This window comes from Sorex araneus, chromosome X (genome assembly GCF_027595985.1).
Source record: "Sorex araneus isolate mSorAra2 chromosome X, mSorAra2.pri, whole genome shotgun sequence".
Taxonomy (NCBI): Eukaryota; Metazoa; Chordata; class Mammalia; order Eulipotyphla; family Soricidae; genus Sorex; species Sorex araneus.
In genome coordinates this window covers 190,244,820-190,265,400 of record NC_073313.1, presented here as the reverse complement: position 1 = coordinate 190,265,400, position 20,581 = coordinate 190,244,820, and the positions used below count along the sequence as shown (strand labels likewise).

Here is a 20,581-nt window from a genome sequence, read left to right as displayed (position 1 = left end):
TGAAATCATACAATTGCTGCTACATAGATGGATCTGAAGAATAGAATGTCGCGTCAAAGTCAGAAGGAGAGATACAGATACAAACTGATCTTTCTCATCCATGAGGTATAAAGAAACAGTGGGATAAATGCCCAAAGGCAACGCGGTGAGGGGCCACAGTGAGAGTGCAGTAGGTAAGTGTTTGTCTCGCACACAGCTGACGGACTGGCGTTCAATTCCAATACCTCCTACAGTCCTCGAGCCCACCAGGACTAATCTCTGAGCAGAGAACCAGGAGTAAGTCCTGAACACTGCCAGAAATAGCCCCAAAACAAAAAAAACAAAGGGAACAGAAAGGGAGAAATAGTCTTCAGTTGCAAGATGGGGGAAGGATAGAACGAGATGTGGGGAGGACAAAGGTAGGGTGTGGTGCTGGAGTATTATGCACAAAACCTGCCATTAACAACATTTCAAACCACAGTGGCTCCAAAAACTGTTTAAAGTCGAAGAACCAAGTAAATGTAAAGAGAATGGTTAGAAATGCCAGGAGTCCTCAGACGCTACACATCTAAATTTCTGGATTATGGCATGTTCTATTTTCAATCAACTTCCCTGAGAAATCTAAACCAAGAAAGATCCATCCCAAAAGATGGAAAGGAAACCTTAACAAAGGGCGTGTTTTAATAAAGAAAAGAGAGAGCCAAGATCAGGAAGCAAAATGAAACACAGGCACTTTTTGTAGCTCACAGAGCTTCATGCCAGAAGTACTAAGGACAAGCTTCTTATTGATTTCCCTGGGGCACCTTTAGGTCAGTTGGATCAGTTCAGGAACAAACACATGGCTACAGAATAACTGGGAAAGAGGTTAGTCCAGACCCATTCTTAGCTCAAAAGAGGGCACGACCCTGGAAGTTTGACAGGAGGAGTAGTTGGCAAAGAGAACGGGGAGCCTGTTCCAGAAATTCAAGGCAGAGCTCAAGAAATGTAAGCAAAAGGCACAAAAAGGAAAAAGGATAAAACAAGGTCACAATTTAAAGTAAGTTCACTAAATGCCCTGGGTTTTTTTATTTTTTAAAAAAGGTCTCCAACATGAACCTTTTGAGACAATTTTTGTTTCAATATGCAATGTCATAACTGATAAAAGCATTGACTCCATGAGTTTCTATGAAAGAAATTCATCAGAAAGCGAGGTAGGCCTTAGGATATAGGATACATGTTCACACTCTAGGTGTCATTAATTACATAAGGCAATTTTTAAAATAATGTTGCAAAGCAACTTCTATATTATGAATGTATGTTTTTAGCCATTTCTAAAGTACATACTGAAACCACTATCATAAATTTGATCCCTTCCCTCATTTTCATGAGGCACACTGTAGATTTACAAGAAATCAATAAAGCCCACCTCAGCTAATAATAGATTTATATTCATTAAATGCAAATGATCATAGTGTAATTCACAATGGAATCATCTCTATTGTATTTGCTTTTCATAGAATTGTTACAAAAACCATAAAGAATATGGTTAATTCGTGCCAGTGAACTTGTTTTCCACTTTCAATTCATTTTAAAACTAAAATTAATATATATTCTATCATCATAGATAGTTATTGTATTTTTGTTTAAAATCATAAAATCAAGAGGGCTGCTGGACCTCTGGTAGTGGCTGGATGCAGTAATCTTATACATAAATGTTAAACACTATTGCAATCATACTCCCTAACTATAAATTAAAATGAAAGAGCATATATTTAATTTTATCTCAAAATTTTTCTGCCTTGCTTACAACATACTTAACGTAACCCCAAGAAGCATAAAATAAAATGTCTCTCACAACTGAAAATCTGGAACATTCCTTCTCCAAAATGCCCACTCCTTAGAGTCAGGTTAGGGAATTGAATGAGTAATGGGCCTAGAATGACATTAAAGAAGCTTGTGCACACATACATGCATGCATGCATGTGTGTGCATACACACACCCTCTCAACTAATGAGATGCATCTCTTAAAGAGATGCTAAAATTTTCTTTTAATTCCAACTTTCGGAAGAATACGACAGTGAATCACACGTAAAAAGTTCTTCAGGCAGACAGATATACTTCCCTGGCTTCTTAGTCTTTCTGACCCTTTACCATTCCTATTATTGAGTTAGAAAACCCAATAATAGGGTTTATATTTCTTTAGCAGCATAAAACAGGTTTTGAGATTTTACATGCTGTTATAGATACTTGCTTCAGTAAAGAAAGAAAAACAAAACCGCATAATAAACAATAGAATTCAAATTATCAGTCCTTATAGCAAAAAGAATATAGCAAGCCTCTCATCCTGATTTATGGAAAAGACAAAAAAGCCTTATAAATCAATCATAATTACTGTTTCTAAATACATACACCAAATATCCCATAAGAAAAGTCTACTTTACTATATAAATAAATGAATGTTAAAAAAAAAATAGACGAGGGATGTGACTCAAAGGCAGAGCACCTGATTTGCATGTATGATTCCCAACACCACAATAAACAGGAATGAAAGCTACAAAATGTCAAAACACTGAGAATCAAATATAAAAGCTTGCTCACAGATAAATGATATAGATATTCAGTCTATAGTCAAAATAAGTGTGCCTTTAAAAAACTCAATTAAATAGCATGCTCCAATAAATGTGATTAAGGAAAATAATGGCATAGTGATGCTATTTTTATAATTATTGCAGAGACAGGAGATTCTGGTTTTTAACTATAGTTGCAATTATAAAAAAAAAAAAACAACTTAGGAGGGAAATAAGCTGACAGCCAAAATACTAAATGCGTCTTTTTTAAAAAATCAGTTGGGAGGGCTAGAGAGATAGCACAGCGGGTAGGGCGTTTGTCTTGCCTAAAAAATCAGTTTGGATAAGAGATATAGAAAAGAATACAGGAAGGCTAGAGAAATAGTACAGCAGGCAGGGTCTTGCATGTGGTTGATCCAGGTTCAATCCCAGGCAGGCACCCTATATGACCCTCTGAGCAATGCCAGAAGTGATCCCTGAACACAGAGCCAGGAGGTAATCTCTGAGCACCACAGGGTGTGGCCCAAAAGAACAAACTATAAAAGAAATAAAGGATTATCTTAGGTATTCACTTATTAGTCTAATTTGTTCCTTATACTAAATAACTAAGTCTGCTGTGATAGTGGGGTAAAAGTTATATATGTATAAACATATACTATAGTTAAATTATTTTCATTTATTAAATTTTTTTTGAAGAAAACAAAGCATGTTTAATGGGAAAAAAGAACCTTTTTCTTTTATTCTTTCATATAAGGAAATCTCAGTTCTTCCCTACCGTATACTTTTTCTGAGTCTCTTTTCCTACCCACATAAACACTATACTTATAAACAAACACTATACTTAGTCACCAAATAAATGTAGGTTTAAACACACACACACACACACACACACACACACAATACTCTGTAATACCAGCTGGTGATATCCAACTTGACTGGATTCTGACATTGTCTTCTAGGAGAGAGGATCAACTCCCACAGTTCCAGAACTGTGACCCTCAGAGCTGCCCTTACCTGAAGGTAGCAAATCGCCAACTTACTCACAACTTCCTCTGCCTTGACTACATAGCAAAGTTTTCCTTCTCAGGTTCAATTCATTTGCTGGCACAGCTCACAGAATTCACAGGCAAATACTTACGGATGTTTACGAGTTTATTAAAGGATTTGGTAACAGATACAGGTGAACAGCCAGAGGAAGACAGAGAGAAAACTACGAGTGGGTCTGGAAGAGGCCGGAGCACAATGATGTGTTTCTGTTTCTGTGGAGCTGGGAGCGAGGCCTCACCCTCCCTCTGAGGATATACTCCCTGGCCTGGAAGCTCTCCAAACCCCAAGTTGTTGGAAGTTTTGTGGAGGCTTCCTCACATTAGCGTGGTTGATCATTAACCTCATTTTCAGCCCTTCTACCAATTCTCCAGCGGAATAGAAGCCAGGATGAAACTTGCAACTTGCAAGCTTCAAACCATGGCTGGGCCTTTCAAATAACTAGGCCTCCTGTACAAGACCACCCAGGGTTCATTAGAATAAAATCTCCATCTCTCACCCAAGAAATGACAAGAGTTTCAGGAGCTCACTGCCAGGAACTGGGGGCAGAAATCAATGCCTATTTTCCTATGGTTTCACAAAGTGCTTTTGATAATTAACTTTCTATCTGTATCTTTTTCTTTCTTTCAATTTTGTTGAGATATAATGTACATATAGCATGGCCTGCGTTTCAGGTGTACAGCTTAATGACCTGATCTACATCAACTACAAAATAATTACCACCATAAATTTTACTAATAATTCATCACCTCAGGCCAGAAAAGTAGAGTCTTGGTAGTAAAATCTTGCACACACAAGTCCCTAATTTGATGCCTGGTACCACAAAATAAAGCAAACAGAAAACAGGGATATAGTCTATGAGCCTAGGGAGATAGCTCAAAGTGTTGAAGCATACAGTTTGTATATGGAAGCCCTAGATTAACTCCCTGGTGCCAGATGGACCCCTCCACCAAAACAAAACAAAAAATCACCCATCATTTCATGGAGCTCTCCCCTGAAAAAAGAAAGTTGAGAGAGAGAGAGAGAGAGAGAAGATGTTTTGTCCCTTCTCATAGAACTAGGATCTATAATCTTTAAAAAGTTTGCTACCATATCACCAGTGTTAGTATTAAGATGAGCATTGCATCTCCAGTACTTATTTATTTTATATTTTATAACTGAAAATCGGTATATTTCAATAACGTTTATCTAATTCTATCACTTTCACCCTCTTCCTCTGGTAAACACAAATCTGGTATATTTTTAATTCCAGGAATCTTAATCGGTTATCTCATTTTTCAATATATTATATTTTTATGAAATACGCCCGAATTAGAAAAAACTATAATGAAGGAATTTTCTGTGAAGTCTCAAAAAAACCTTACACACATAAATCTTTTTCAATAGCACAGCTAAAGAATATTTAAGAATGTACCTTCAAAGGCAGTTAGCACAAACAAAACATTAAAGAACTGATTTTTTTCCACTTCAAATAATGATCTCATTTTTTTTACTTAGCTTTTGTTCATTATGTTTATTACTCAATGAGAGGAAAAATGTACCTTTTTTTCATAAGTTACACCTGCCATCGCATTATACATGTCATTAGCAATGCACTTCAGGAAATAGTTGTTGAAAATACTTTATTAAAAAAAATTTTGGGAAGTAAAACAGATTTTATTTGGAGATTTCTGAAGGTGAGGAAGAAGGGAAAGAGAGAGTAACATGCTCATGGGAGAATGTGGACTTCTCCAAGGGTGAAGAGAGCCCCTACACACATCCCAGCATTAGACAGAAAAACAACACATCTCAAGAGGGAAAATGCAGGCAACACATGTGCTTGGGGGCACCACATGTGCTCGGCCACATGGGCACAAGCAGCACATGGGCTCAGACAGCATGTGAGCCTACGTTATAAAATTTTTAGGCCACAAAAAAAAAACTCTGAGTGACATTTTTTATGACAATTGCATACAGAATAAATAGTAAACAGTCAATTCAATTTACTTAATGTAAAAATGGTTTAACGTTTGGGGCTGGAGCAATAGCACAGCGGGTAGGGCGTTTGCCTTGCATGCAGCCGACCCGGGTTCGATTCCCAGCATCCCATATGGTCCCCCGAGCACCGCCAGGAGTAATTCCTGAGTGCAGAGCCAGGAGGAACACCTGTGCATCACCCGGTGTGACCCAAAAAAGCCAAAAAAAAAAAAATGGTTTAACGTTTGATTGCAACTCTTTTGATGCATAAGCTATTATATAGCTGAGCATTTCAAAAGAAACCAGCAAGTACACTGGGGTAGGGAGATCAGTTATTCTGCTTTCCTGAGATTGAGAAGAGTTCCCCAAAAAATAAAATAACAATTTAAATAACAATCACGTAACACCTAAGAATAGTAGAAATAAGCACCAGGAGGTTGGCTCCATGGCTTGGAAGCCGGACTCACATGCTGGGTGAAAAAGAAGTTAAGATTGAGAAGGGAACACCAAGTAACCTCTGGTTGGAGGACCCTCTCGGGAGGGGAGATGCATGCTGAAAATAGACTATAGACTGAACAGGATGGCCACTCAGTTCCCCTATTGCGGACCACAACATCCAAAAAGAGAGAGAGAGAGACCAAAACGGAATGCCCTGCCACACAGGCAGGGAGGGGGGGAGGAAGGAGGGGAGGGGGATAGGACTAGGAGGTGGGAGGGATACTGGGTTCACTGGTGGTGGAGAATGGACACTGGTAGAGGGAGGGGTGTTCGAACACTGTATGAGGGAAACACAAGTATGAAAATGTGTAAATCTGTTACTGTACCCCCATAGTGATTCACTAATTAAAAAATAAAATTAAGGGGCTGGAGTGATAGCACAGCGGGTAGGGCGTTTGCCTTGCACGCAGCCGACCCAGGTTCGAGTCCCAGCATCCCATATGGTCTCCTGAGCTCAGCCAGGGGTAATTCCTGAGTGCAGAGCCAGGAGTGACCCCTGTGCATTGCCGGGTGTGACCCAAAAGCAAAAAATTTAAAAAATTTAAAAAAAAGAGAGAATATCCAAAGAAAACAAGCCCTGAGATTCTGCCTGTAGAACTGAGGGGGAGGGGGCACGTGACTGGAGGCAGGAGGGGGCTGGGGCAGGAATGGAACTAGGGAATACTCTTGTAAGTCGTATTACCTCAATAAAAAATATAAGCTACAATTTGTCCTTATAAATACAGACTCTACTGACTGAGTCTGAATTCAGTTATTGACAAATCAGAATTATCTACATGTACGTTTTTAGGCTCTGCAACGACAGGCCAATGTCCTCAGAAACAGCTAAAAGAAAATTAATATTAACCTCTCTACTAATTTACCCCAAGACACAGGTGTTCCCATTTGAATTTTTCCCTTATCTGATTTATAAAATTCTCCAATTTTTTTTTCAAACTATCACGCTGATGGTAATTTGTCACCAGCATGATCACTTGATCTTTGAGCTCTCTAGCTCACTTATCACCACTGTGGTCAGAAAAATAAGAGCTAAGTTAGCTAAACGTGTGTTTAAAATACAAATAAATAGCTTGGAGAGAGACAAAAAAGAGCAACTTATTAGCCTGTTGACATTTGGATTTTCAACTCCTATCTACCCGCTCTATCTATTCTAAGGCCTTTTCCACCTTTCCCAGTGAAACTTACCAGGAAATTTCTGGAGTAGGCTACACACAGCAAGGATGAAGCTGTGACTAAGAACTTCAAGCTAGATATAAGTGCAGAGTCTAAGTCTTAGAAAAGGGGAAATTTTTATCCAATCATAACTCATATGAACAGATTGACATTATCAATGGAGAAGAACGTGACAAAACTGCTTCTGCTCTGGAAACAATTAGAACATTTTCTGTGCTCTCTTAGATTCAAAGTTTATAGACAACAGGCCCAAAACAAATCTATAGGCCATTACTAAAAATCTTAAAACTGTAGACCAGAGAAATAGTACTGATCCTTGCATGTGGTCACTGGGTTCAATCCCTGGCATCTTATATGGTCGCCTGAACCCTGTTACAAGTGATCCCTGAGTGCAGAGTCAAGAGGAAGCCCAAAGCACCACCAGGGTGACCCAAAATCCACCAAAGGAATAAAAAACCCTTAAATTTGAAAACTAACTTACAAAAAATATTGTTTGTAGGGAATAATAGAAATTATACATTCTAAAAATATAACTAAAGCAATCCCTGAAGGAACTGCCCAAGTAAGAATGCGCTCTTTCTCTCGCTCTCTCTCCCCCCCCCCATACATACACACACACACACACACACACACACACACACACACACACAGACACACACACACACACACACACTCCACTAATATCAAAAACAACATTTTGGGCCAGAGAGATAGCACAGGGGTTTAATATAAAGGGTAGGTACAAGGAACTTGCCTTGCATGCAGCTGACCCCAGTTCCATCCCTGGCACCATATATGATCACCCTATCATTGCCAGAGTGACACCTGAGCATGCCAAATGTGGTCTCAAACACCCCCCAAAAACTAACTAAATAAATAAATAAAAATGTACTTAAAACTGACAAATGCTTTGGAAGATGGGTGAGACACATAAAGCTAGAGAGAATCTAGAAGCAGGTAATTTGAGGGGAAAAAAATCGAATTGTGGAGAAGAGCTGGCCCCAGACTATGAGAAAAAGGCCATCCTCTCAGCCCTCTGCTTGGTCTGCAAGATGTGAGGGGACAGACTTTTAATGCAGTGATGATAGATAGGATTTACAGAAAGGAAAAGAAGGATGGAAGGACAGTCAACTCCTTTTACAGCATAAAGAATGTCTTTTAGGGCAATAATAAAGTCACTCTTTCTAAAAGACATATTAGCCATGTGCATAATAGAAGGAGAAAGAACGGAGCCAGGGAAGAGCAGAGTTAACAAATCACATGAGAAAATATTTTAAAATGCAAAACACAATCAAAACTGGCACTTCACAATGAGAAAACAAATACTTCAGGGATAATATTGAATATAAATATCTATTGAACTCTTCTTGAAAAACTGTTCCATCCCATTCAGTCTAACAAGTTGGTAATAAAGAACAGAGTGTCAACTGCCAACAGCCTTTCAAATGCCAACAGCAGGTCTCTTTTCTATTTGCATTTCCCCTTGGGCTAGGGTTATTTGCAGATGATTCTCTTTCCCCTCCCCCTCCGCCCCAAATCCTATCCTGAACTGATTGGGGACCCAAATTGGAAAAGAACCCTGGGTCACATTTCAACAAGCAGGGGCACCAGAACATTCTCAACCAACCACGGGCTGAGAAGCTGAAGAGCTATGTGAAGCTTACTGACCCGCTGAGTAGAGATTTAATAGGCAAGAGAGACTGCATATGATTAATTACAGTTATTTATATTTATGGGTTTGAGTCCTGAGGATGGCTGGCCTCTCCCCATTTTATTTCATAATTTTCCCCCTGTTGGAGCCTGAAGAGCAAAAGTCAATTGCCTGAGTGTTGGCATCACACTGCAAACTAAAGGGCCGTGCATTTCAATTCCAGCTCCAGAAACACTCTGGCTGAGGCGATGTAATTCACCAGACCCCAGTGGGCTAGGTTCACTCCGTTGTCAGTCAAATCACATAGTGGATGGAAATCAGCAGCACACATTAGCAGTTTATACTCAACAGCCTCTTCTCAATCATAAATTTTGAGATGTTAAGTGAACTCAATCCCCCAAAAAAAAAAAAAAATACTCCACAACTTTGGCCTCTGTCCTTTCCTTGAAGCAGTCAGACGTAAAGTGGTTTACAAAACGGTATTTCTAAGAGGAAGTGGTTTTTTTTTTCTGTAAAAAACTCCAGGCTCCAATATCAACACACAGCAACCTTCAGCCGTGACCTCACCCAGTGCACTTGTGCCTACCCCCTTGTCATTAGTCTGGCAGGTGCCAGCAGCATGGCTTGTTTTTCCACACTTTAATCTGGAGCAGTCAGCAACCCAAGTCACACTCTCGGGCAATCCTAGTCTGAACAAAGCCGCCTGGCTTCTCTGACTTCAAATTCCTCATGTGAAAGATGATACTGTCTCTATATGTCCTATATTATGGTACTATAAAATCCCCAGAATCCTGGCTTTTTGCTCTTCAAGGGCTCCTCCCATTTTTCACTAAACTGGGCAATGTGGGTAAGGTCATGTGCCAGGCCCTCATGCCATCATCAACGTCCTCTTGTATGTCTCTGACCTGGAAATCCAACACTTTTCTGTTGGTAATATTTATAATAATAAAATGAATAAAGGTTCAGAAATAGGCAGATGCCTTAAATAAGTTAAGCCTTCTGGTGTATCTTTGGGATTTCTTTCTGGGTTAATTACATGCTGAATGTATGGGACAAGTGGGAAATAGAAAATTAATAAAGAGAACAAATAAAATCTGTATTTGTTTTACAGTACATAAACCTAGGCCCATTCATCTACACACAAAGACCTGTAGAAAGACACACAGCAGCAGGTTAAAAAATAAATCTCATTTTTGAATGGTGGGGTTGTAAGTAACTTTTATTTTCATCCTTTTATCCATTTTTAAATTTCTTAAATGAGCATATATTATCTGAGGTCCACAGAAAAACGGACAAAGGAAAGCAAGGTATCAAAGCAGGAATAGATACCTAGATCTACCGGGAGCCTGGACTACAGAGCTAGAGGAGAAGGGAGGAAAGACTGAAAGGGTTAGTAAGAAGAGGAAAACAGAAGGTAGTGGACAGGGGGACTGGACACAATGACTGTATCGAGGTACTGTTTAACTATACATGTGAACCATAAAATCAACAAAATGGAAAGCATGAGATCCAAACTACAATAACCAAACATTAAAATGTGCATGTCGAAAAAGCAGGCTGGCAGGGGAGAAGGAACCTGGGGACATTAGTGGCAGGAAAATGACACTGGTAATGTGATGGTAGTGTGACTGGTGTTAGTGGCTTACAAAACAGCATTTCTAAGAGGAAGTGGTCACACTGGTAATGTGATGGTAGTGTGACGTGTTAGAACACTGAATGCCTGAAACTCAACTATGAATAACTTTGTAAATTGATGTGACTCAATAAACAATTGACAATAATTTTTAATTAGCAGGTATTGTTCTTATGAGAAAAACAGTCTATGTATACATGAGAAGTGGAAAAACAACTATAAAAAAAACTGCAGGGGCCGGAGTGATAGCACAGCGGGTAGGGCGTTTGCCTTGCACGCAGCTGACCCGGGTTCGATCCCCGGCATCCCATATGGCCCCCCAACCACCGCCAGGAGTAATTCCTGAGTGCAAAGCCAGGAGTAACCCCTGAGCATCGCTGGGTGTGACCCAAAAAGAAAAAAAAAAAACTGCAGGCTGTGGTGGAGCAACAGTACAGCAGGAAGGGTATTTGCCTACACACAGTTGACCGGTGTTCCAATCCTGGCATTGTATATGGTCTGCCTCCCAGCACCGCCAGGAGTAATTCCTGGGCATCGCTGAGTGTGATCCCTCCCCCCCAAAAAAGAACTGCATGCAGATAGATAGTTGATATTTAAGCAAATCATTTATCATATGCTTATTACTTGAGTGATTTTTCCTGTTAACACAACTTCTCTCACTTTAAATGAACAAGTAAAAAGCCCACACTAAGAAAGAATTGGAGTAGTTTGCATTTACAAATTATTAGGAATCTTGGAACAACAACCAAAAGATGTCATAGTATTATCTACCTTAGGCTGAGGAATTAGTCTCTAACTAGTATAAATTTTCTTTGGCATAAATCTGACACAACTCAACTAAAGGCTTCCATTCAGTTAGGTGTAGTGAGAAACAGCTAAACTAGTCTTGAACATTTAGTTATTTCACGTGACAGCCGCTCAGAAATTCCAAGTCTAACACAACATCAGAATTCTCAACTGATCAAATCAGTGACTGCAAAGCTTCGCAAAGAACTCATTGGAATTGGGTACTCCTGGGAATTCAACTCTAAAAGCACAGAAATCTCCAGCCAGCAACACACTCAGGGGCCCCTCCACTGTGCCAGATCCTGAGACACTCAGAACAACCGCTCTGGGAGTCAACATTGCCTCTCACTGCAGCGATCTGGTGTTCCCATGCAGAAACAGATCAGCACAGCACAGGGCCCTCCGGTCAGAAGGTGCTGTCCTTGGCATGTTCAAATGACACTACTGCCCAGTCAATAGAACACTCTGCAGGAGGCACTTGGAGTAGAGGTCATCTGAGACAGATTGCTCAGGACTGAATTCCAACTTGGTCACTTTCTAGCTGTGTGACTGTGAAGTGTCCTCTCGTCCAAACCCCATCTATTTCACAGGACACTTGGAAAACCTGAGATATAAAATATAGGAACACGTCTGCTATTAATTCCCATTGCTCATTTATAACAATCCTGAGCGCCTACCACTAGCTCCCACATTGGCAGCACCTCCTCGGGACAGGACGACAAAAGCTGGGTGGGAAATAACAGAAACACAGCAGCAGTCTACACAAGGTAGCAGTCCTGGTTTAGCCTCAGCAGCACGAAGTTCTCACCGGGCAAGTACATTAAAGACACAGCCTGGGGAATGAATCTCAACACATTCCCTGGAAAAAGAACAGTTGGCAATTTTCTTCTGGTGTTTCTCCAGTATCTCACCCCAAAACAAAATTCTCCTAAACAGATGGATACTGTTATTTGTGGAACATTCCATCAAAAACCCTACCGAGTCCAGCACCTAACAGACCTAACTCCAGGCCACAGGTTACCTATTACAGAGGTCAGAGGGAGGCAGCCGACTGACTCTTTCCCTTTAGATCAGGCTCTAATCACGTGAAGTCCAATGTTTCTACGTCTATCTCTAGCAGTTTAGTTGGCGAATTTGAAGCATTCCCTGTAAGAGGCTTGATCAAAGGTTTGTGGCCTGAGTTAACCCAAGTCACGGAGACAACTTTGCTTCACAAGAGTGGCTTTTTGTCCTCTAATTAGAATACTTCTTAACATTATTTCTTTTTGTTTGAGAGGAAGAATTGTTTTCTGGCTCTCACACAAAAGCTGAGCACCATTAGGGAAAAAAAAAAAAAACTAATATAAAAACAGCATGTCTTCGAGGGAGAGAGACGGACACAGAACGATCTCTCTCATATGCAGGACATAAAGAAATCTAAAGGTGGAATAGCAAATACACAAAAACAAGGGAAACAAAGAACAAAGAAAATGAGAATACTGAGGTGGCTGTGGGATAGAACAGGGAAGAGGTAATGTCCATGGCGAAAGGAGGGGTCCAACTGGAAGCAGGGGTGATGCTGGGAGGTGGTAAAGTGTGTGCGCCACCCATAAGCAACGGAAACCACATTGCAATGAAAATCAAATTGCAAAAACTTTTTTTTTTTCAAGTGCCTCTTGTGAAAGCAGGGTGGAAAGCAAAGGGGCTGGGGGGCAGGCACTGGTGGAGGAATAGGTGTTGAAACTCTATGCCTGAAACCCAATCATGAATAACTTCGTAATTTCATGATGATGACAATTTTTTTTAATTTAGGAAGTAAAAACAGCAGGCCATCAAATATTCAACTCTATGAGTACTCTTTTTTTTTTTTTAAGAAGTGAAGTGGGTCAGGGAGATAAGTCAAAGGGCACTTACTTGGCATGAGGAGAGTCTGGGTTTAATTCCCAGAACTAGATGGTCCAGCAAGTACCACTGGACCTCCAGCACAGCTGAAGCAAAGAAAGCAGCAATGAACTGAGTGGTCATGGGGCCTCCTGCGTATTGCTTAGGAAGCCCCAAAATACACAAATAAAACTCCAAGATGTCTTTTAAATCCAGAACACTGCCAGAAGTTACCCAATAAAAGGGAGAAGGGGAAGGGAGAGGAGAGAGAAGGAGGGGAAGGAGATAAAAAGGGAAAAGAAAAGAAAACAAAAGAAAAAAGAAAAGGAATGAAAATGAAAGTGAAAAGAAAAGGGAAAGACGTTTCTCAAGAATGTCACAGGACTCTAGAATACTCCCCAATCTCAGCTGGAAAAATATATGTCATCACTTTGGTGAACCTTAACGCCAGACCCGAGAACAAGACTCAGATTCTGACGTGCCAAATGAGTTTTGCTCAGTCATTTATTTAGTGCATACCGCCTACTGTACAGAAGTCTACTCGATCCCTCAGACATTCACCACTGTTTCCCATAAGCTCCACCACTTCTCAATCCACCTTTGCCCTCCCCTTACCACTACCATTCCTTACTCATCTACACTAAGGAATGACTCACTCCATCATTGCATCTCACCCTTTTCCTGTGCCCTTCCCACTCTCCTCTAACTGAATTTTTATTGCTGACATCTGGTCTACATTATCTCAACTCTTCATTATATTTGATTAATCAGTTCATGTAGAATCAAGGACGCCAAGGTTAGAAAAAGATCTAGAAGGCAGCTTAACCAATGTTCTAGAAGGCTCTGCAGGCCAATCTTGTAACTGTAGCCAGAACTAAAAACTACCTGGACAATCACATTTAAACACTGCCAGAAAACCGCGGTCACTTTATATCTGTATTTCTTTGGGTTTTTAAAAAGTTAATGATTATAATTCTGCATGAAACAGTGACAAGTGGTGAGTAAAATCACTGGATTACTTAAGAGCAGTAAAAGTCGTTCAAGAAAAAGTATACCAATTAAATCAATGTCCCACTTTGACTAAGGTCACCAATTTTCTTCTGCATTCATCTTTATTAAAAAATTGCTAAAAGAGCAAAGAAAAATAAAATATAATAACCACAAATTATATTTCACAAAAAAACACTATGCAAACTCAAATATGTGTTGGATTTTCACATTCAACAAACATTCATAGCTACATTATTACATGACTAAAGAAAGAATGTACTGGTTTCTGTCCTTAAGAAACACATAATTTAGCTCAGCAGTAGTGCACTTGCATGTGGCAGATTGCAGAGTTCGATCGCAAGCACCACAAAAAAAAAATAAAATGAAATAAAATTCATAACTTAAAGAAGATTCTAACACAAATGTAAGTGATTCAAATAAAGTTTGGACCAGGGGCTGGGGGAGTAATGACCACTGACGATAAGGGTGGACAGGAAACATTAGAACATATTTGTAGGAAAACTGATAACTTGTTTGAATTCTGAAGCTCCACCAAGCTTAGGGTGATCTTATCAAAGATATAAACAGACAAGTAGATATCACATTATCAACACTAAAGAGGCATGATATGCCTAAAATATAGAATAATGGTATGCAGCAGTCAAAAAAGGAGATGACGGGGCTGGAGCGATAGCACAGTGGGTAGGGCGTTTGCCTTGCACTCGGCCGACCCGGGTTCAAATCCCAGCGTCCCATATGGTCCCCTGAGCACGGCCAGGGGTAATTCCTGAGTGCAGAGCCAGGAGTAAACCCTGTGCATCGCCAGGTGTGACCCAAAAAGCAAAAAAAAAAAAAAAAAAAAAAAAAGGAGATGAGGAGACTGATCTGTCAAGAAAAAGTAAATCTCTGGAGCCTGTGCTAGTCAATTTATATATTATACTGATCTTCACAACATTCCTAGCAAGGTTTACTAGAATCATATTTGAATTTTTACAACTATTCCATCTTTTCCCATTCCTTGCAACAGCGCTGGAAGATAAATGATAAAAGAACCTGTGCTAGGGGAACTGGAGTGATAGCACAGCAGTTCGGGCGTTTGCTTTGCATGCAGCCAACTCATGTTGTCAGCATCCCATATGGTTCCCTTAGCACCGCCAGGGTTAATTTCTGAGTGCAGGGCCAGGAGTTACCCCTGTGCATCACCAGGTGTGACCCCCCCCAAAAAAAAAAAACCCAAGCTATGAAGTAGGATATAAGCATCAAGAGAGACTCCAGAGGACCTCTCCAAAACCCAAAGATAGTGACAATGGAGGGGGAGCAGAGTCTACATATATCTGGAGGAAGGACTGCTAAGATGCATGCCTCCAGAAGCAACAGCTCTTAGCTTCTGCCAAATAGGAGAAGGCCACACTCACAGGGGTTACATGGCCATTCTGGTAGGGAAAAGGTCTTCAGAGAACCTCATGTTCCCAGCCCCTGGATAGAAGTCCCCAAGGAAACCTTAATATTCCTACTGGCCACTCTGCCATTAGGAAATGCCCCAAGGTGGCAGACAGTCTGAAGGGGTCTTTGTACTGCTCACCACTGGCTGCCATAACAACAGGAGCATCTTTCGGTCCAGCCCCACCCAAGATCCCCAAAAGGCTTCCCTGTGACCATTCCCAGCAGGCCACCATGACCTCTTCTAATGTTCCTTTCACCCAGCAAAATTCTAGAAACACAAAGAAAGCAAACCTAAACTGAAATCTGCACAGGTCTAAGAACACTTTACTCAGCATCCAAGCAACATCAGGTTGTTTATATTCTCACATTTGTCTAATGTTCTGCCAGTTTAGATGGAAATAACAAAACATCTCTGATTTTGTTGATAACCGGTCTCCCATTCTGGAGAATTTCCTGTGGTCGAGATGACAGAGTTAATTCCTAACTTCACAAAATGTGCCAGACTCCGCCTGGACCAGCGGCAACAGCTTCCCACCCCATGACTGTAAATACAGTGACACCTCTGCTCAAATCCCCCCAAAACCCTTAAACTGACTTGTTTTTCTATGAGCATGCCAATTTAGGCAGGAAACTCCTTTACCCTCATCCCCCTCTCACAACAGAAAAATAAAAGGGGGGGGAGAGAGGGTGTATAGAAAAGGGGTTAAGGCACTTGATGTATACTACTAACCTGGATTCAATCCCTGGCATCCAGTAGTCCCAAAGCACCACTAGGAGTAATCTTTGAATACAAACAGGAATAGCAGCCCCTAAATAAAACTGAATGTAGCCCCAACATCCCCCCCACCACACACACACACACACACACAAATTAACAAAACAATAGAACTAGTTAGGGACTAGAGATTCAACAGGAGTTAAGGTCCATGCCTGGCAAGCAGCACTCCCTAGTTTGACCCTTGCAATACAGGTCTCCCAGGAGTGTGGTCCTGGACCTCCCAAATACCAGCTGGGTGGCCCAGGGAATTCTCAGCACCACAGAGCCCAAGCAACACTGAATCCTCAGGCCCTCCCACTGAACTACTGGCCTGGGTGGCCAAGAATTCCAGGAGGGAACCCTGGTCTCCTGAGCACCACTTGGGAGGTGCCTAACCCCTTCCCGTGTCCCCTACACGCCTCCCCCAAAAAAATCACGCCTGTTTTGAAGTTTATGCCACTAGACTTTACCATGCATCATCCCTTCTGGCTGGCATCTACTTGTCTACTCCGTTTTTCCTCTTTCGCTGATGACCTGAGCACCTGGCAGTTTCCTGTTCCAATCTTACCCCAGTCTCCTTCTGACTTCTTCCACACCTACACAGAGGCCCACTGCCTCAAATCACCTCACTGCTGATAACTGTTCCCTTGAACTTGCCTCAGGCACTCACCCTTCCAGTTGGAGCCTGACTTTGACATCACAATTACTCACACCTACTCTGAGACCAGCTTCAAGCACCCCAGGCTGCAAAGGCCACTTTCCCTTTTCAGCTCTTTACTCAGAGACTGTAACTCTGATCTCCTCCTCCTGTAACCAAGGATTTCTAATCCTTGGTTCTACAATTCTGCCCACTCTGCATTACATCCTCAAGCCCTTCGCTGTCCATTTTAGGATCGAGATTCACCACTGTAATCTAATCTCTTACTTGCAAGCACCCTTAAACCCCTGGTTCCTCTCTTCCTCAAATTAGTTAAGCTGCATGCTCTCCCTGTCCCACACCTCCACCTAAGCTTCCAAGAAAAACTATCTGAAGAAAAACACTGCTACTGGCTTCAACTGAAACTCATGAGGCAAGCCTCAAACATGTAATTGCCGTAGTTAACAAACCTAATACTAGGATCTTTCAAATGACCTCTTTTCCCAAAACTGTGTTATCCTCCCTACCCCGACCTCATGACTCTTCTTGGAAAAGCTGAAACAGTCGGGTAAGAATTCCATCTCCTAGGAGTCAGAGAGAGGGCAATGGGCTAAGTGCACAATGCATGCAAGTGAGAAGCCTTGGGATAGTTCCTGGAATCAAGGTTCTAGTACCACAGGGAGTAACCCACAAGCGCTGAATGGAGTGGCCCAAAGCTCCAAACAGTCCCCTTCTTCCCAAAAATATAACAGTAATTCCATCTTTCATTACTAAGTATGGACATCCCCCTCTATTTTCATAATCTCTGAGGTCCTTCTTTTTATCATTACTATGAATTAAATGTTTCTTCTAGTAAAGGACAATTTTACTTGTTTTGGTTTTGGTTTTGGGTCATACCTGGCGATGCACATGGATTACTCCTGACTCATGCACTCAGGAATTACTCCTGGCCGTGCTCAGGGGACCATATGGAATGCTGGGAATCGAACCCCGGTCGTCCGTATGCAAGGCAAACGCCCTACCTGCTGTACTATCACTCCAGCCCCATTACTTGTGCCTGAGAGTTTCTCTTTTCCTAGCTATCCAAGAATTTTACCCCTACAATTACCCAGCATACTCTCCTGCCTTCATTAGTTATTCCTCTGCTTAAGTATTTTCCTCTCCACTCTAAACTCACTCTACTGCTCTCTGATTTTAACAAGCCTTCCTTTGACTAATATATCCTTCCAACAATGTTCCCATTGCTCTGCTTCTCTTCACAACAAAATACCTTGGAAGTGTTGTATGCTAGCAGAGTCTCTAGTCCCCAATTCAGCCCAGTAAGCATCTGTCCCAAACTCTCCTGGCTCTGTACTAAATGTCAAGGGCCAAGAAGAGAAATCAAGTGGTAGAGCACATGCCTAGCATGCATGAAATTCTGAGTTCAATCCCTAGTAGCAAATGCCTCTCCCTCCAGTAAGCATTTGTCCCTGAGCACCACCAGGAGTAATTCCTGAGTGCAGAGTCAGGCATAAGCCCTGAGCATTGCCAGATGTGGCCTAAAAACAAACAAAAAATTAGAATAAATAAATTATATATAGATATTAATATATAAAATCAGGGTCAGGAAGGTAGTTGAGTGGCAAAATAACATTCCTTGCATGTGCAAGGCCCTGGGTTCAATCTTTAGCACTATATAAACGCTGGTCGCCAGTGTCACAAATGATCGCAAAATTGGCATACTAAAATTATCTACTTTTTTTAAAAATCAAATTGTTTAGTGGGACCTAGAGATGGCTCAGTGATAGAGTGCCCACCTTGCAAGTGTGAGGCCTCAAGTTTGATCCCTGATGCTGCCCCACATGCCACCATCCTGACAGCACTGCCATTTGGGATCCGCGGTGTCACTGCAAAGTGTACAATTTCTGCTGAGCTGCAACCAAGTGTGCAGGCCCCAAAATCCCAACCCTCACAAGTGCTGCAGCGCAAAATGGACTTGTATACCATAACTCCTAACCACTGCATCAACAAAAGCAAAATGAAAGGAGAAAAATTAAGTAAATCAAAATAATGTTTAACCCTTAACTTCAGGGATATACACTTTCCTGGTTTCCTTCCACCCCACTATCAACTTCTCCTTTCCTAAATAATTCAGTGCTTTAATAGTCCTCTTCTTGTGGTAAACAATTCAGTACCCGTTGTTTTCACCACAGGTCCACAGAGAGTGATGGTCTGCAGGTCTAAAGGTAAAAAATAATAATCCATGCAATCTCTACAGGTAATTCCACACAATTTACATGCAAATAACTCCTGCAATATCTGCAACTAAGCTCTTCTCACAGGGCTGGAGCAGTAATAAAGCAGGTAGGGAACTTGCCTTGCATACAACCAACCAGGGTTCGATCCCCAGCACCCCATATGGTTCCCAAAGGCCCCCAGGAATGATCCTAAGTGCAGAGCCAGAAGTCAGTCCTAAGCACCAGTAGATGTGGCCAAAAAAAAAAAAAAAACCTTTCCAGAATCTCCAAACTCCATCCATCCATTGATCTAACTAATATCTCAGAGGACTGTTCTAATACGTATCTCAACATTAGCTTAAGCAAAACAGAATATTTTCTGTCTTCCATCAAGTCTATTTCTCTCCCAACTACCCACTTCTCAGTTCATGGCCCAGTTGTTCAAGAGAAAATCTGAAGTCTCTGCCTTGGTTCTTATTTCCTCTATCTAGGTAATTAATCTATCACCAAGATCAGCTGAAGTAATTATTTCCTCTATCTAGGTAATAAATCTATAACCAAGATCAGCTCTAATGGTCTTTCCAAGATGTACCAGTTATTTCTAGCTAATACCAACTAAGGAACAGCAGGTTCAAAAGAAAATATGGGAAGTAAGGCACTTGCTTTGCATGTAATTGACCTGTTTTTTTTTCTTTTTGGGTCACACCCAGTGGTGCACAGGGGTTACTCCTGGCTCTGCACTCAGGAATCACCCCTGGCGGTGCTCAGGGGACCGACCATATGGGATGCTGGGAATTGAACCTGGGTCGGCTGCGTGCAAGGCAAATGCCCTACCCACTGTGCTATTGCTCCAGCCACCAATTGACCTGGTTTTAATCCCCAGCACCACAGATGGTTCCTGAGCACAGTCAGGAGCGAGCTCTGGGCACCAATGGGTGTGCCCCCACCCCAAAAAAAAGGGTAGAAAACTGTTAACATTTTTTAACTATCAATTTACTGTGGAAGTATTTTTTTTCTTTTTAGGTCATTCCTGGCGATGCTCAGGGGTTACTCCTGGCTCTGCACTCAGGAATCACTCCTGGCTATGCTCAGGGAACCATAAGGGATGCTGGGAATCGCACCTGGGTTGGCCGCGTGCAAGGCAAGCGCCCTAGCTGCTGTGCTATGGCTCCAGCCTCTACTGTGGAAGTCTTATCCAGAATTGGGGTTTTTACCAGAAACCATCTTATTAACCTATCTCCAGGGAAAGGCAATATCTAATTATGAGCGTCTACTCTTAGGCAGCCTTTCTTTCTTTACCATGTGAGTTCCAGGTAGTTCGTTAGCAGTTAACCATATCTACAAATGTGATTAATTAAGGACTCAAAATGGGGAGGTTATCCTGAATATTCAGGGCCCTAAGTGCTTTACA

At 41.4% G+C, this 20,581-nt stretch overlaps 1 protein-coding gene across 3 annotated transcripts in view; it reads right to left on the bottom strand.

Annotated features, from left to right (window-relative positions):
* GPD2 (glycerol-3-phosphate dehydrogenase 2) overlaps positions 1 to 20,581 on the bottom strand; it is a 172,266-nt gene that overhangs the window by 133,298 nt on the left and 18,387 nt on the right. The window contains exon 1 of one of the 3 annotated variants that reach the window (XM_055121702.1): positions 3,665 to 3,683. The exons of the other annotated variants lie outside the window; for them this stretch is intronic. The gene's annotated coding sequence lies outside the window, so the exon portion shown is untranslated. Of the gene's footprint in view, positions 1 to 3,664; positions 3,684 to 20,581 lie in introns of those variants that run through there. 3 annotated transcript variants of the gene reach the window in all.